Below are 12,414 nucleotides of genomic sequence, written 5' to 3' on the forward strand. Positions count from 1 at the left end.
GACCAAGGAAGTCCATAGTTGTGTAGTAAAACCATTGATTTAAATTGTTCACGAGGAAAGTTGATTATTCCGTAGAATCATGGACTAGGATTTGTAAGAATCGGTTGGGATGAGTTTGTATATGTGTAAGGTTTTATAGATATATAATTTATAAGATATATCTATATTGTGTGTCAACAGTTAGTTTTGTAGGTTTGATCATTATAAATCATTATCATAATAATATTGTGGGATTGAAAACCCTATGTGTCTCACCAAGTTTCCTAACCTGACCCGCTCAAATTATATGCAACACATGTAACAGGGTTGAAGCTGTTGGAACTTGTTTATGATGTTGAGTGATTAAGAGACAACCTGCAGCAGTGTTTAGGACCATTAGGTCTTTACGATGTAACATATGGTGTTTATTGATTATGACATGGTTAGGGTTTTGTATTTTGAAACATCTTTACTCAAGATATTTTAATAAAACAAGACAGTTTTCGTAAAATATTTTATTGTACTGGGATTTTCCGCAAACAAAGTTATTGTACTGGGATTTTCCGCAAACAAAGTTTTTGTAAAATATTTTATTGTTCTAAAAAAATAACGATGTCACATTCACCCAGCATACATAATCGTGCCCGCTCAGCATACATAATCGGCCTTGTTCAACATAATGTACATGCAAAAGTCACAAAGACAGCCTCACATTCTACATAGTATAGTGAGAAGTCTCGCCTCACAAATCAAAGTAAACTACACCAAAGCTACCGAGATCGGAAAGCTTGTACTACACACCACCCAGTGTAAAACAAAAGGTTAAGCCTTGGTCTACTATCTAAACCTATCAAATTGACCAGAAGTCAACCTAGTCAAAATCAACTCTACAGATAATCGCATCGTGGCAAGGTCTTGGTGACTCGTGGTCTGCTCATTCTGAATGCTATACCATGTCGTGGTTGGTCATACCGCGGTTACACTGACATATTCATCCTTCTATTAAGTTCTTAATACGTTAAGTCAATCACTCTAACTTTCTAGAAGGCTTCTTTGCATTCAAAAGATCCATAAAAATCTTAACTTTATGGACATGAATGTCTACCCAAACTTAGGTTAAAACGATAGAGAAATTGAACCAGAACCCCATGCATGACACCTAATCAACATAGAATTCAATTTGAGACATAATGCATTAGGACTTTAATGATCCATAAAATTGCAAACTTGATTGTGAGAGACACTCAAACTCCACTAAATAGGTCAAACAAGCTTATACCCTAAGGGCATCCACAGTGGGGGTTCAATAGGAGTTGAATGGATGGTGGTTATAATTGAATAGAGATTGAATAGAGTATGGGTGATGAGATGGAGGAGAGTTGGAAAGGATTGGAAAGGATTCCCACCAACAGATTTGGAACCCTTTAATTTTTTCAACGACAAACATCACCACCAACAGACACTATATTGCAATTTCTGGGCATTGGAAAGGATGCTCGGGTTTAACCACTTTAGTGAACGTTTGTGGTCCTCAATCTGTTACAGATAAAAGATCCTTGTGGTCTGATCTTGTTGTTCTGAAAAATGGGATTGCTGGAAACTGGGTCTTTCTTAGTGACTTTAATGCAATCAGATGCCCTAAAGATAGGTTCAATTCTTCTTTTTGCAAAACAACTGCATCAGATTTCAATCACTTTATCATTGTGGCCGGATTACATGAATTTAATAGGGGTGGAATGAAACTTACATATCTTAGAGACGATGGGCATAAGTTGAGCAAAATCGACAGTTTCCTTGTATGCTCAAATTTCATCAACACTCAACCGATTTCTTCTGTTATTGCACTTCCCAAAGAACACTCAGATCATTCTCCCCTTATATTAAAACCATCCATTTCTGACTTCGGTCCTCCACCATTTTGATTCTTTAATTCTTGGCTCCTGAGAGATTACTTCAATGAAACATTCTATAATGCTTGGGGTTCCTTTCAAGGTTTTGGTGCACCCGATAGATTCCTTGCAGCAAAGATTAGATTTGTTAAAAACACTATTCGGGAGTGGAGGAAAGGGAAAGTGAACAAGGAACATGAGGCACTATTACAACTCAAGAATAAGGTGGAAAATTTGGGAATTATTGTTGAATCTCGAGTGCTTAATGACTTGGAAATGATATCAATGCAGGCTGATAAGCTTAAAATTATTGAACTTGAGCAATTTGCAAAACTTGATCTACAACAGAAGGCTAAAATCAAATGGGTCTCGGATGGAGACGAGAATTCACGTTTCTTTCATGGCACTCTGAAGCAGAAAATCGGAAAAACAAAATCCACGGGCTCACTATTAATGGTGTTTGGAAGTCTGACCCTAGAGATATAAAGCTTGAAGTCTAGAAATTTTATGCAGAAAAATTCCATGAACAATGGCCTAATAGACCAAAATTCGTCAACTCTAAATTCAAACAACTCTCACTAAATCAATCCTTATTCTTGGAATTGGGTTTCACAAAAGATGAGATAAAAACACCTATATGGAGCTGTGGTGGGGAGAAAGCACCTGGTCCTGATGGACTTACTTTCAAGCTTATAAAAACAAAGTGGGATATATTAAAAGGAAATATAATTAACTTTGTCAAATATTTTGAATCAACCAGATCTCTTGCATCTGGTTGTAATTCCTCTTTCATCACCTTCATTCCAAAAGTACCTGACCCGATCTCGTTAGCTGACTATCGACCCATTAGTCTTATCGGTTGCATGTATCAGGTGGTTGCTAAGCTCTTAGCAATCAGATTAAAGGTGGTAATTGGATCAATGGTGGATGAGACCCAATCATCATATATTCATGATAGGAACATCCTCGATGGCCCATTGGTGATGAACGAAATTTTCTCGTGGGCCAAGCATCAAAAGAAAAAGATCTTCCTGCTCAAAGTCGATTTTGAAAAAGTGTTTGATTCCATTAATTGGGGATATTTTGACTCTATAATGGAACAAATGCACTTCAGATGTAAATGGATACGTGGGATCATGTATTGTCTATCCTCTTCAAGAGCATCGGTCCTTGTTAACGGATCACCTACGGAGAGGGGGTCTTTCTATTTCACCTCTATTATATGTTGATGACGCGATTTTTGTTGGGGAATGGGATTGTGTTAGCATCAGGAATTTGTCCTGTATCCTTAATTGCTTTCATATATCATCTGGTCTAAAAGTGAACTTTTACAAATCTCGTATATTCGGAGTTGGAGTTTCTAATGTTGAATTACACGCAACTGCACGTATTCTTGGCTGCTTGGAGGGTTCTTTCCCTTTCAATTATTTGGGTGTCCCCGTTGGAGCTAATATGGCATTGAAAAAGAACTGGAAGTCGATTATTGATAAATTTAGCTCAAAATTACCGATTTGGAAAGCAAAATCTTTATTTAAAGCTCCCCAAGGGATCATTAATAGGCTTGAAATGATCAGGCGCAGATTTCTTTGGGGGAACTGTGGTGAACCCAAAAAGAAAATTCAATGGGTGGAATGGTCAAAAGTCATCGCACCAATATCTGACGGAGGTCTTGGAATCGGCTCCTTATTTGTACAAAATACAGATCTCCTAGTCAAATGGTGGTGGAGGATGATGAATGAAAAAGACAGTTTGTGGAAGATGGTTATTGATAGCATTCACAATTTGCATATTAAACCAGCCTCTTATATTGCAAGGAAATCCACAAATGGCGTCTGGTACAACATCTCCAAGGCTGTAAAATCCATCTCGAACCTAAATATTGATGTTGTGACATCCCCAAAATCACGGCCAAAAAAGACCGATTTTGTTTATGCTTTATAAAAATCAGAGTACTTCATTTTATAAAAAGGTTGCGGAATTTGTTCCCATAAAAACACGATAAATACGTTATTAAAACATTTTCGAAGAAACGTATTTTTATTCATCTTAAAACGTTTGGGATGTCATCGTTAATACAGAAACATAAGCATAAACAGAACTTACAATTATTTACACTAGTGATCTACATCTCTTTAAATCTCTCAGTGTAATGTCACTTCATATCGCCACCTGTGATGTAAATAAACTGAGTGGGTCAGGTTGGGAAACCTGGTGAGTACATAGGGTTTTCAACCCACAATAATATAGTTATTATGTTTAAACAATCAAATAATCAACCCAATTACCCATCCCCATTATCTTCTTTTAGTCTTCCCTAAAGATATTATCTCAAGGGTCATCTCCTATATCATATTTACTTCTCATCTCCTTACATCGTATTTCCTTACATGATTGTTCCTACGAACTTTACCTAAGGATCATCGCCTACATTGCATAGACAATAATAATCCGAGGATTACTCCCTCAATATGTGTCTAGCAAGAGTTAGGGTATCATCGCATGATAACGCAGCCACAACATTGCCTGGACTTGTAAATCATGATAAGGGTTAGTCTATCATCACATGAATACATAGCCACAACATCGCCTGGACTTGTAATTCATAATAAGGGTTAGACTATCATCGCATGAATACGTAGTTACAACATCGCCTGAACTCGTAATTCATCACCTACAGGTTACTAGCCTGCTGGTGTTTCCACGGGGTTGTCTATAATAGTCCGCGGTCGCCATCTATACTCTGGTAGATGACTACATCTCCAAATTGTCGGACAAGGTTGTAGTATCCTACATCACCGATTCATAATCACCTATCTATCATCACCTTCCTATCATCACCTATCTCTCATTATTTTATTTCATCACTCACCAACTATTTCATCTACCCATGTTTTATCCCAACATATTTGTAGCTATAAAATAAATATACAGTTTAAATCATTTAAAACATGTATAAATCATTCATCCAGCATAGACAACAAGTATTCTGACAATATGTACACATAGCACGTAATTTATATTAAAATACTTCATATCTATGTGTAAGATGAAAGGGACCATGCACTCACCTGAAAGGTGGTGACTCAGCACTCGGACAGCGCTTCGATACTCTCAAAATGATATTCCTTCGATAAAACCTAGTACCAGTACCACTAGGGTTTAGTCTAACGATAACCGTGACTAATTAATAGTCTGACTATTATTATTATTATATAAGCGTTAAATAACACTCAATATAACTCATAATAATAGCCCAAATACTCATTATAAGTTCCTAATAATGTTACTATATTAAAACATAAGCTATACTAAAGATAGTGTAGGCATAGCTTACTTACAGCGGGTTTTTTGCAAAGTCGGGCTTCGCTGGAGCAGCGTTCCCAAGCCGAAAGACCCTTTTTCTCGGGACTCCGGGAGCCTCAGGGCTTCCTTCGGGTGCTAGGGGGTTTACCTAGGCTTTTAGGGGCTTAAGGGAGCTTAGAGATAGAGTTTAGAGAGAGAAAGAAGAGGGGTGAGGGGTGAGGAAATGAGGGAACCTGACACCTCTATTTATAGGGGTGGAATCTGATGGACTCGCCGAGTAGGGGGGGACCTACTCGCCGAGTTGGTCCATGTGGTGGCCTTCTGGTGGTGCCACGTGTCCAATTCTGGTGGTGCCACGTCACCCCCTATCGCGTATCAGCCCTCAAACTTAGAAAAATCATAACTTTCGCATACGAGCTCCGTTTTCGACGTTATTTATATCCACGCGTAGGTAAAATCAAGATCTACAACTTTCGTTTAGACTCCGTCAGCTAATTCTCGATCAATCTCAAATTTAACAGTAGGAGGCGATTAGACTGTTAAATGACCGCGAAGAGTTCATAACTCCTTCATACGGACTCCGTTTTCGTCTGTCTTTTTACCATTGAGTTCCTATTAATGAGATCTTCAACTCTCATTTAGGTCACGTAAGCCAAAAACTGCTCGAACTGAAATTCGAGTTTCAGGCCGTGCACTGCTAAGCCGAATCTTAGAAAAATCATAACTTCTTCATACGAAGTCAGATTTGGGCGTTCTTTTTATCGATGTTCTTAGTTTAACATATTCTACGAATTTTGTTTAGATTGCTAAGGCTAAAAAGTCTTCTATCGTAAATTCACTATTTACGTCTCCCGGTGCCATGCCGGTTTTGCCGTAAAACTTCGGCGGACCACAACTTCTTCGTTATAACTCGGATTTCGGCGTTCTTTATGTGTACGGAAACCTTGTGACATATTCTACAACTTGGTTAAGATTATTTATTCTAAAAAATCTTTTGTCGAAAAGTCATTTGCAACCCCTATTGCCTCTAAATTGACTAGCCCGGATCTGCGGGCGTTACAATTATCTCCCCCTTAGGATGACTACGTCCCGGAATCATCAACGAAACAAGGATCGTATAATGACTCCATACGTCATCTCTTCATCCTAGGTAATAATTATAACTTCTTTATTCCTTCAAGTCTATCTCTTAGACTTATTGATTGTAAGCAATACTTGATCGTGCACCTGCTCTCTACCTTAGATTAGACTCCAAATTATGACCTATCATCATGTGATGCACATTTAGACTCAGGTCTCTGAAATTCTAAAACAGACTAAGCCTTCCTTCATGTTCTAATGTGATATAATCATACTTTAACATGTAGCATTTCTAGCTACCAACGAGCGCAATACTTGTATTGATCGCTTTGATTTTAATTGTTTGGTTTAAGTCGGACGCTATATCAAACTTGGTTCTCTGAACCACGTAACCTACTCATCGTAGTCGGACTCAATGTGATATGACCACTAGGGTCGGGATAACAACAATCTTCTTAGTCATTACCGAAACAATGGTAACGACATACTTGAATAAAACGAAATCAATTACTGGCTCCTTGGTAACCTTGTGACTTTCCCTGATCCAAGTGTGAGTCCTGTGCTTCCGGTAGTATAGGCCTCTACTACCATTCACACCTACTCATACTCGTCCCAAGTATTGTCCCGCAGTTTTTCCAAGTGACCATACAAGAAAAAAAAACAACTTAACACATCAGATAACAAAACAAAGGTTTCATATTATTTCTTGAAACGATTACATAGGTGTTCAAGTTCACCCTAGGCTATGCCTCTAATAGGTTACTTCATACAATACTATGGCTACTGCATAACTTGATCTTCGGATATGAAGTCCTCATCCTTGATTCCTCGCACGGTTTTCTTCTTCGTCGAGGATCATGTGAAATGCCCTTGGCCTTGGTGGCGTTTCTGGTCTTGCTGCTTTATTTTTCTTTGGGCAGTTCTTTGAAATATGCCCATTATTTCCACATTCGTAGCACTTCTTGTTGTCGAATGTACAATCTCTGGAATAGTGACCGGTCCTACCACACTTATAGCACGTCACTTCTCCATCGCCTCTTCCGAAGTGCTTCTTCTTGCACTTCTCACACCACTTGGCTTCATTCCTTCGGTCGTCCATGTTAGACTTTGAGAACTTTCCCTTATTATCAGGTCTTGAGGATCCTTCCAACTTCCTCTTCTCACCAACTTCAACTTTCTCCAGACCCTTTTCTCTTATTTGGGTCTCGACATTCTTGGCTGCCCAGATGGCGGCTTTCAAAGTGGTTGCTTGTTTGACCATTGGACCAAAGTCTGCTGGTAATCCGTGGGCAAACTTATTGACCTTGGAGAGTTCAGTTGGAACTAGATAAGGAACAAGCTTCATTTTCTCCGTAAAACTTGCAGCATACTCGATGACACTCATCTTTCCCTTCTTTAGATTCTGAAACTCGTTGTTGATTTCCAGAAGATCCTGTTCAGAGCAGTACTGCATTTTTAGCTGCACCAGAAAATCCTCCCATGACATTTTGCTCGCTTCTCCTTTGGGCATCGAATCAGCTAGTAGCTTCCACCAGCTTAGTACTCCAGATTTCAACAGAGGAACCGCGAGAGCGGTCTTTTGCCTGTTGCTACACTCACAACTCTCAAACATCGTCTCCATCTCGAAGATCCAGTTTATGACTTCCACCGGCGTCGGGCTTCCAGATAGACTCAGTGGTTTGGACGCCATGAAATCCTTGTATTTGCATCCACGTCCATCATTTCCTCCATCCTGATGGTTTTGCCTAACTATTGGTGGGTTGGCTTGACCAACAGTCCCACTGTAGTTTCCCTCCTCAGTTTGCCCTTCGTTCAACTCGGGCTGTTCGATCTGAACGGTCGCTTCCTCTCGATTTTGCTGGAGCAAACGCCTAGTTTCCTCCATTTGACGATCCAACATCGCTTGGATCATCGCTTGCACTCCGGCCATTGAGACTGGCTCAGCAGCGGCTTCCATCACCGGTATTTGCTCAATCACTGGGGGTTGGTTTCGGTTCCCATTTGTATTTACGTTTCCGCTACGGGTTCTTGCCATCTTAATCTCTACACCGAATAAGGTGAATCTAGACCTTTACTTAGGATTGATGTTTAAATCATCCTTATCACTCCGAAACGTTTATATGCTAGTTCTAATATCGTATTTGTACGTTTAGAATCCTAGACACATAAGGTTTCCAGATCCGGTCGGCAACAGACCATATATCCGATCAAACTATAGCATCATTTAGCACGTAAAAGGAATTTAGGCATCATTCCTAAAATAAGCTAGTGCTTGTGTCTATTCATGTGCATTACCTAAATCTATTTGACACACTCCTCACAATCATTACTTAGCATTCTAAGTTTAAGTCTAGAAATAAATCCATATTCCTAGTTCGCTTAAACTAATGCTCTGATACCAACTGTGACATCCCCAAAATCACGGCCAGAAAAGACCGATTTTGTTTATGCTTTATAAAAATCAGAGTACTTCATTTTATAAAAAGGTTGCGGAATTTGTTCCCAGAAAAACACGATAAATACGTTATTAAAACATTTTCGAAGAAACGTATTTTTATTCATCTTAAAACGTTTGGGATGTCATCGTTAATACAGAAACATAAGCATAAACAGAACTTACAATTATTTACACTAGTGATCTACATCTCTTTAAATCTCTCAGTGTAATGTCACTTCATATCGCCACCTGTGATGTAAATAAACTGAGTGGGTCAGGTTGGGAAACCTGGTGAGTACATAGGGTTTTCAACCCACAATAATATAGTTATTATGTTTAAACAATCAAACAATCAACCCAATTACCCATCCCCATTATCTTCTTTTAGTCTTCCCTAAAGATATTATCTCAAGGGTCATCTCCTATATCATATTTACTTCTCATCTCCTTACATCGTATTTCCTTACATGATTGTTCCTACGAACTTTACCTAAGGATCATCGCCTACATTGCATAGACAATACTAATCCGAGGATTACTCCCTCAATATGTGTCTAGCAAGAGTTAGGGTATCATCGCATGATTACGCAGCCACAACATCGCCTGGGCTTGTAAATCATGATAAGGGTTAGTCTATCATCACATGAATACGTAGCCACATCGCCTGGAGTCGTAATTTATAATAAGGGTTAGACTATCATCGCATGAATACGTAGTTACAACATCGCCTGAACTCGTAATTCATCACCTACAGGTTACTAGCCTGCTGGTGTTTCCACGGGGTTGTCTATAATAGTCCGCGGTCGCCATCTATACTCTGGTAGATGACTACATCTCCAAATTGTCGGATAAGGTTGTAGTATCCTACATCACCGATTCATAATCACCTATCTATCATCACCTTCCTATCATCACCTATCTCTCATTATTTTATTTCATCACTCACCAACTATTTCATCTACCCATGTTTTATCCCAATATATTTGTAGCTATAAAATAAATATACAGTTTAAATCATTTAAAACATGTATAAATCATTCATCCAGCATAGACAACAAGTATTCTGACAATATGTACACATAGCACGTAATTTATATTAAAATACTTCATATCTATGTGTAAGATGAAAGGGACCATGCACTCACCTGAAAGGTGGTGACTCAGCACTCGGACAGCGCTTCGATACTCTCAAAACGATATTCCTTCGATAAAACCTAGTACCAGTACCACTAGGGTTTAGTCTAACGATAACCGTGACTAATTAATAGTCTGACTATTATTATTATTATATAAGCGTTAAATAACACTCAATATAACTCATAATAATAGCCCAAATACTCATTATAAGTTCCTAATAATGTTACTATATTAAAACATAAGCTATACTAAAGATAGCGTAGGCATAGCTTACTTACATCGAGTTTTTCGCAAAGTCGGGCTTCGCTGGAGCAGCGTTCCCAAGCCGAAAGACCCTTTTTCTCGGGACTCCGGGAGCCTCAGGGCTTCCTTCGGGTGCTAGGGGGTTTACCTAGGCTTTTAGGGGCTTAAGGGAGCTTAGAGATAGAGTTTAGAGAGAGAAAGAAGAGGGGTGAGGGGTGAGGAAATGAGGGAACCTGACACCTCTATTTATAAGGGTGGAATCTGATGGACTCGCCGAGTAGGGGGGACCTACTCGCCGAGTTGGTCCATGTGGTGGCCTTCTGGTGGTGCCACGTGTCCAATTCTGGTGGTGCCACGTCACCCCCTATCGCGTATCAGCCCTCAAACTTAGAAAAATCATAACTTTTGCATACGAGCTCCGTTTTCGACGTTATTTATATCCACGCGTAGGTAAAATCAAGATCTACAACTTTCGTTTAGACTCCGTCAGCTAATTCTCGATCAATCTCAAATTTAACAGTAGGAGGCGATTAGACTGTTAAATGACCGCGAAGAGTTCATAACTCCTTCATACGGACTCCGTTTTCGTCTGTCTTTTTACCATTGAGTTCCTATTAATGAGATCTTCAACTCTCATTTAGGTCACGTAAGCCAAAAACTGCTCGAACTGAAATTCGAGTTTCAGGCCGTGCACTGCTAAGCCGAATCTTAGAAAAATCATAACTTCTTCATACGAAGTCAGATTTGGGCGTTCTTTTTATCGATGTTCTTAGTTTAACATATTCTACGAATTTTGTTTAGATTGCTAAGGCTAAAAAGTCTTCTATCGTAAATTCACTATTTACGTCTCCCGGTGCCGTGCCGGTTTTGCCGTAAAACTTCGGCGGACCATAACTTCTTCGTTATAACTCGGATTTCGGCGTTCTTTATATGTACGGAAACCTTGTGACATATTCTACAACTTGGTTAAGATTATTTATTCTAAATAATCTTTTGTCGAAAAGTCATTTTCAACCCCTATTGCCTCTAAATTGACTAGCCCGGATCTGCGGGCGTTACAGATGTGAATGAGATATTTAAGCTTATTCCAGGTTCTGGTGTCAAAATTCTATTCTGGCAAGACAGTTGGTGTGCCGATACTTCTTTTCAAAAAAAAAATCCCTAATTTGTACTCATTAGAAAAAGTAAAATGTTGTGCTCTGGAGGACCGACTATCTAGCAATGGCTTCTCATGGATGTGGAAGTTTGAGCCGATGGGCGATATTGAGACTAATGAACTTCTACAATTGTACAAGGATATTGAAATGTTGACAGTTGTGAAATCTTCCAAATATGGTTTTGAATTCACTCTGAACCCTAATGGGGAATGCACCGTCAATGTCATGAGGAGGTTGCTGGAATCTAAATTGATTATGTATAAAGGTATATCCATCTGTTGGTCAAAACTGATACCTTTGAAAGTAAGATGCTTTATTTGGAAAGCTTCATTGGCTAGAATCCATGTGGCTGATGCTTTGATGATCAGGGGTGTTAACACTACAAATATTACTTGCCCTTTATGCAACAAGGAGAATGAATCAACAGATCATCTGCTCATTACTTGTGATTATACTCGGGAGGTACAAGATTAGATCCTTAAATGGTATGGAATACAAATGAGAAGATTCTTGAATGTTAAAGAATTCATTGATTTATGCAGTTATTTGGGGAAACCGCCCTAGAAAAAAAAGAGATTTTAAACTTGGTGTACTATTGTCTTCTGTGGAATATTTGGTTGGTCAGGAATGACAAAATTTTTAAGAAAATTATTGTACCACCGACAATAACTGCGGACAACATAATTTCATCATCCTATGTCTGGTATTAAATATAGAAGCAATTGTGGATGCGGAGCATGGACCGATTGATGTATTTCACATTTCTCTCACTTTTTTTCGTAGTTATGTTTCTTTGTGTAATACTTATTATCTTTACTTTTCTACTTGTACTTGTATTCCTGCATCGTTTTAGCTTCTAGCTTGCGAGTGCTTGTTTTTTTTTTCATTTTTTTTTAATATATTTGTCGTTTCAATATATATATAGTTTTTAAGGTATTTTTATTTATCGAAATTGTATTATTTTTCCAAAAAAATATCATAAGTAGTTCGTTATAGATTGATTTTTTATAAAATGTTTATCGGATGTTACAAAAATAGCAGCTCCCAAAATGATGATGTAGCTATGAGGTAACAATCATTTTAACTTTATAAAATTTAATGTACCATTGGAAACAAACCAACAATATATGGCCAGCTACGTGAGTGCTTTCTATCATTTTTGCGGAGAAGGTAGCCGACCAAAGCGACG

This window comes from Lactuca saligna, chromosome 2 (assembly GCF_052625555.1).
Source record: "Lactuca saligna cultivar CGN05327 chromosome 2, ASM5262555v1, whole genome shotgun sequence".
NCBI lineage: Eukaryota > Viridiplantae > Streptophyta > Magnoliopsida > Asterales > Asteraceae > Lactuca > Lactuca saligna.